The sequence below is a fragment of the Triticum aestivum genome, chromosome 2B, assembly GCF_018294505.1.
Source record: "Triticum aestivum cultivar Chinese Spring chromosome 2B, IWGSC CS RefSeq v2.1, whole genome shotgun sequence".
Taxonomy (NCBI): domain Eukaryota; kingdom Viridiplantae; phylum Streptophyta; class Magnoliopsida; order Poales; family Poaceae; genus Triticum; species Triticum aestivum.
Genome location: NC_057798.1, coordinates 634,112,174 through 634,118,062, shown reverse-complemented (window position 1 = coordinate 634,118,062; position 5,889 = coordinate 634,112,174). Strand labels below are relative to the sequence as shown.

At 46.1% G+C, this 5,889-nt stretch overlaps 1 pseudogene; it reads left to right on the top strand.

Annotated features, from left to right (window-relative positions):
• Nucleotides 1-271: 271 nt before the first annotated feature.
• Nucleotides 272-5,389, top strand: LOC123039340 (uncharacterized; annotated as a pseudogene).
• The last annotated feature ends 500 nt before the right edge of the window (nucleotides 5,390-5,889 follow it).

The following is a 5,889-nucleotide window of genomic DNA, read 5'->3' as shown; positions in this document are numbered from 1 at the left end:
GCAAACACCTTTTCATGTCAGCACTCCATGCTATAGTTGATAGCTGGTAATTGAGCTAAGAAATGATGCTATTCGGCCAGCTTCTTTGGGGCCCCCAACCAAAAAATTATCATTGTTGGTGTCTCAAGCAACCCTAACATAAGGCCATTATTAGCGTTCCTGATTAGTTTCTCGGTTGTCGTTTTATATTGTTGCTTCACCACTTATGACCCCACATTTTGCCCTATTGTTTTACTTTCTAAAAGAAAGTTCTGCTCCAGTCTTGAAAAAGATGCGGAAAGCTAAGAGAGGCGGTGATCATCTCACTAGAAGCTTTCCTAAGAGTAGAAAAGCTTCCAAGAATGAATCATTGGTCTCAGGTATGGTAGATCTTCCTCTTTTCTGCTATGCCCCCCCCCCCCCCCACACACACACACACACATTTTCAGAGCTTTAATTGATTATTCACAGTTGCCTTAATGTTTTATTTCCTTCAACTAGGTCGCTTCCTTGGGGACTGTGATCAAAGTGTTCGGTCCAGGCTTAGTGATGGGCTAATATCATATTTGTCTAGAAGTGTCGCCTCTATTACTTTGTGCAATGGTGATTATATGTGCTTACTATTCTCGGTTTTCCAACAAAATATATTGAAACACAACCAGATATAAATGATTTAAATTGCGATCTTCTGTAGGAGACAGTCTTATTTTCATGCTCAGGCATAGCTATGGAACGCCAGGGGCGCTACCATACAAGGTTTCTGACTTCTGCAAGTTTGGTTAGAGCTCTCAATGGTACGAATAAAGACCATGATGACTTGAAGGTTAGCGCTAACAATCATCCTTTACTGATTTGCTTACTTCTGATAATTGTGTGCTTATTTCTTGCCTTACTTTTTTCTAGATTGAAGTGCGCCATGAAGGCAATGAAGTTTATATGGGGGGGATGGCTGAATTTGATTTAGATCGCAACTTTGCTGTTGTCGATGTGCATGCGTTCCTTGAAAATGTTCAGGTTGGATCTTTCCAACCTGCACTAGAAATTCTGCCCCATGGTGAGCTATTAGTAGTTATAGGGCGTGGTGTCTCTGGTGAAATAATGGCCAAGAATGTGGAATTGGATGGTGATTCAAGGGTATCTGAGGACGATGAAGATCTTGATTGTAAAATCTCAGAGGTACACTTGCATGACGATATGCGCATTTTATTTATGCATGGGGGCAATAAGAATGATTTTTTATTTTTTTATTTAACTGTTGTTCTATACAACTTCATTTTGTTCAAATTTAACCCTTCTTACCTGTCACCTTTGTTGTGTTATTAGACTTGGGAAGGTGGGCCACTTCTTTCTGTTGATGGGAAGGTTGTTGGCATGAACCTTTTTCTGACTACTAGAAGAGCCGTTTTCCTACCATGGGGCACAATTCTCAAGCATCTGGAGCATTACTGGATATCTCAGCAAAAGAAGACTGGTCTTGCACGATCAAAAACTTCGAAGGTTTACAGGTATGTCTATCGATGTATGTCCTTGTGTTCACCGGCTGTATTCCACGTTAGCTCTTCTCATAAAAGAGATAATAAGGTAAGCCTTTTTGCGTGCTAGACAACATATGCATGCAATAGTCTAGATCATTCGCTGTTGTTCCTTAGCCTATTTGGCATCTACGCTTTGCAGTTGCCGAAAAAGGGTTTCCCCCCGCTTTGTATACAAAGCAACCAACCGAACATCCAACGATAGGTGCTGGGGCGGAAGCAGCACAGTCACGCCCAAAAGGAAAGAAAGAGAAAATAGAAAAGAAACTAATGCCAACAATGGCGGATCGACAAAAAAACGAAGAAGCCTCGAGGCCGCTGCACCCACCGGAGATCGCCCACCATGCTCCGATCATCCGAAGCGTCGGTACCAATCAGCACCTCCAAGAAGGAACGCGATGATGACGACGCTGCTGCCAAGGGTTTCCCCCGGTACGCTGTGAGGAGAGAGGAAGGGTAGCCCCGACGCCCTTCAGGAAGGTCAGGCGGTACCCACAAGCGCCACCGCGTCAGTGTCGGCCAAGCCAACAGAGATTTCTCCCGATCCCAACCACCACCTCAGGCACTCCAGAGCTCGCCACCAAACAGACCCTCACACTGCGCCAACCCGGACATGAAGCTTCTCACGCCGTCTCACCACGGCACCGTGAAGCATGGTCCGCACAAAGAAGGAGAGGAGCCGGGACTAGGGCAGCAGCACCGTCGTCACGTGGGAGGGCCCAACCTCCACCGTCTCGACGGTAGCTGACCGGACGCAATAGCAGGAACATACCAGGCCCGTGGCTGCACAGGCCCGGCCGGGATCTCCGAGGCCCGTAAAGTTCCCGCCTTCGCGCTGCAGCCGGCACACCGTCGACGCCGCCGCCCCTGTCCAAGCCGCTCCCCTGCCTCCCCTCACAGAAAGCTGCCAAGAGGAAGCACCACCACCACGCGCGCCGTCGGCCACCACCACCAGGTCGCCGACCGCCACCGGCCGAGCCGCACCACCACCGCACGCCCGTGACGGAGGGGAACCAACGCAGCCGCAGAGGGCCCGAAGCCGGACCCCAGCCGCCGCCCACGCCGCCCGCAGCCCGTGCCGCCTGCCGGACGGGACGGCCGCCACGGCGAGGCGCACACCACCGCGCAGCCGGCCACGCTGCGCCACGCCCGCTAGGAGGCGCGCACCGCCACGCCGCGGTGCCCCGCGTCTGCACCGCGCCCGCACTCGAAGGAGCGGCCCGTGCCGCCCGGTCGCGCCGGGGGAAGACCAGGCCCCGCCGCCGCCGACGCCGGTCGGGCTTCGCCCTGCCGCGCCCCCTGGCGGCGGCGAGGGAGGAGGGAGGAGGAGGGGAGGCGCGCGGCGAGCGGATCTGGGGGCCCTCGCCGGCCGCCTCGCGGGTGGCGGCGCGGGGAGGGAAACCTAGCGGGGGGGTCCTATGCAAGTTCATCGCCCCTCACGCTTTGCAGTTCACAATGTTTACTTTTAATATTAACTTGTTTCTTGGCCAGCTCAACCAAAATATATGCCAACCTTTGGCATATATGATGTATCACAGATTCACAATTGTCTTGTACTAAGATTAGTCATATTTCTTGTGCCAATGTTGAAAACTTTATGTTTTATTGGAATGTGCATTATGATCATGTCATTTTTCATACGACTTGGGGTCCCCTATCTATCTTATTCCTTGCCTATGATTCTACCCATGTAGGTTTTGGCACCATTTTGCATATTAATGCACTCACTGGTTTGGTCCATTTTACATTTTAGTTAGTAATCAACTAGTCATTTTTATGTTCGGCAGGTTTGCAGGAAGACCCACATGTGTGAAATCTAACAGCCATCCAGAAGGTGAGCACACAGGCACTCCTAGAGACTGCTCAACATTGTGGTATTATGCAAATTGTTGCAGTTTGTAATGGCAGTTATTTAGAAGCTGCAAATCTAGTGTTTCCATTTGTATTATTGTATATCAGCTAGTCTAGCCTTCTCACTTGTACTCTTATATTGCTAGATCTTATCCGTTAGTATTATGTACGCTACATTCTTGGGTATGTTCATCCATGCTTCTAACGTTAGCTGTTGCTCAGGTTGTTATCATGATTTAACTATTGTTACATGCTAATCATGTGGAGAACTTATGTGAATTTATTTTTCATATATAGTATTAGTATATGTTAGTGCTGACAACTTGATCTTGTTGCAGCAGTACATGGAGATTTACTCAACCAGGAGCAGTTAGATCTAGACTCCATGGGTTACCCTAAGTTACCATCCTCCATGTTAGGAGGTGTGTCACGCTTCTAAATTTTCTGACCTTTTACAGCAACCATGTACCACTAGCAACTATTCTACAATGTATATTTCTCCAGCTGGCATGATTTTAGTTGATACTTTTGAAGAGACTTTTGGCGACATACATGGTGAAGGTGTCTGGAGAAAATTTAGTAAAAGTGCTTCTAACATAAATCGCAATGTTGTCGCACTGGCTTCATTTAATGGTGATTTTACAGAATTTGTGCCATTTACTATTTCATCTCTGTTGTGATTACAACTAGCTAATAGCCAGAACCATGGTACGCAGGAGAAAAGAGGTATTTTGCATGCACGGGTTTTTTTTATTGAATGGAATGGATCTACGATAATTTTGACATCAGCAAGCTTGGTTAGAAATTCTGGTGATGAGAACAAGATTGTTGAGAACTTGAGGGTTGGTGCTCCTTGTTCTGTGACTGCTTTCTTTTGAGGTGTTGCTTAAGTCTCATCACTGTATTGTTTGCAGATTGAAGTGTTGCTTAACAGCCAATGCAGAGAAGGGACGTTACAGCATTATAGTCTACATTACAACGTTGCTCTAGTCAGTGTCAAGGATTATCGTGCTCTTCGTCCATCTAATACTCTACTTCATTGGAAAAAGGATTTTGAAGTAGCAGCTGTAGGGCGTTGCTTCAAATCAGGTGCGCTAATGGCTACTACTGGGGAGCTTGTTTCCTGGACAGGCACACTCGATTGTGATTTTCTCACAACTTCAACGTGTAAAATCACTAAGGTAATCCTGTATTTTTTATTCCCTAATTTTTCATGGTGATAGTAAGTACTCTTATTTTTTTACAAGGTGTAATTTGACTGTCCAAAAGCTAGCTTTGACTGTAAATTCCCCCGACATTATTTTGCTTGCAGTTAACATGGGCATGACAAAGTACTTTGGTATACATTTATTTTGACAAAACCTAGATATTATTGGATTTATCAATGGTCAAAGCTTGAATTTGGACAAGACAAAATACGCCTTGTATTTCTGAAGAAAGGAAGTATAGTTGCGTCTATTTGGAATAGAAATCATACCTGTTCATGTCAACTTGCCAGGCTGGGATCGGAGGCCCTCTTGTTACTCTTGATGGGGATGTTATTGGCATGAATTTCTATGATAAGAGAATAGGAACCCCTTTCCTGTTATTGGTGGACATTTACAAAATTCTAGTATCGTTTGAGACAAAAAGGTATTCAAGTGCATATCACATAAGTTCTTTTCTGAATAATTCAAGCAGCTGGCTCGAGCATAATCTTATTATTGGTATGTTTGCCAGTGAACTTGGTGAAGTTGGCAATGATAGGCACCCCTCTGGAGCGCCTTTTTGGAAAATGGATGAAGATGACAAAACTAAGTTAAACATGTTGGTATTCTGATGCATATTAAGCTGGGGTTAAGTTTTGGACAAATTATTTCATTGAATTGAACTGCAGGTGGCCTGTGCCCATGCCTCGCTGGCGCAATCCTGACTATGTGGATGAAGATAAATCTGATGATGATGATGATGAGGTCTTTGATCCCGAATCTGGCCGCGTGCCGCCGAAATACGGTTACTTCAAGGGAAAGAAACTCATGCTCTTTTAGATGCAGTCACGCCCTTGATTGGTCACACAATCTCCATATCATTGCTTGTTTCGGATGGCAGAAGTAACATGTGGCTTGCTGAAGTCGCTGTTTGGTTTGAGACTAAGTTTGCCTAAGATTGCCACACCTAAGGTTAGGCAAGTTTGACCAACTTAGATGGGTGTTTGGTTTAAGCCACACCTTAGGCAAGCCACACTAGGGTCCCACATCTCATACACTCAAAAAGTGTGGCAAGATTCCCTTAGGCTTGCCAACTTGTGGCTCTCATTTTGAAGAACTAACCTTAGACAAGTGTGGCAAAATTGTATGGCGAAGTGTGGCATGGTTAGGTCTAGAACCAAACAGCCCCTTATTTGTTAGGAAGAGGTAGATGCCGATGTGGTCTCCCCCAGGATATATCAGGGAGGAACCAAGGCCATAGGGGATGTTTTTTTTTCTTTTCAGATCATGTAAGAGAGAACACTCACGCACAACCACATCAAGAATATCATGCAGGACTT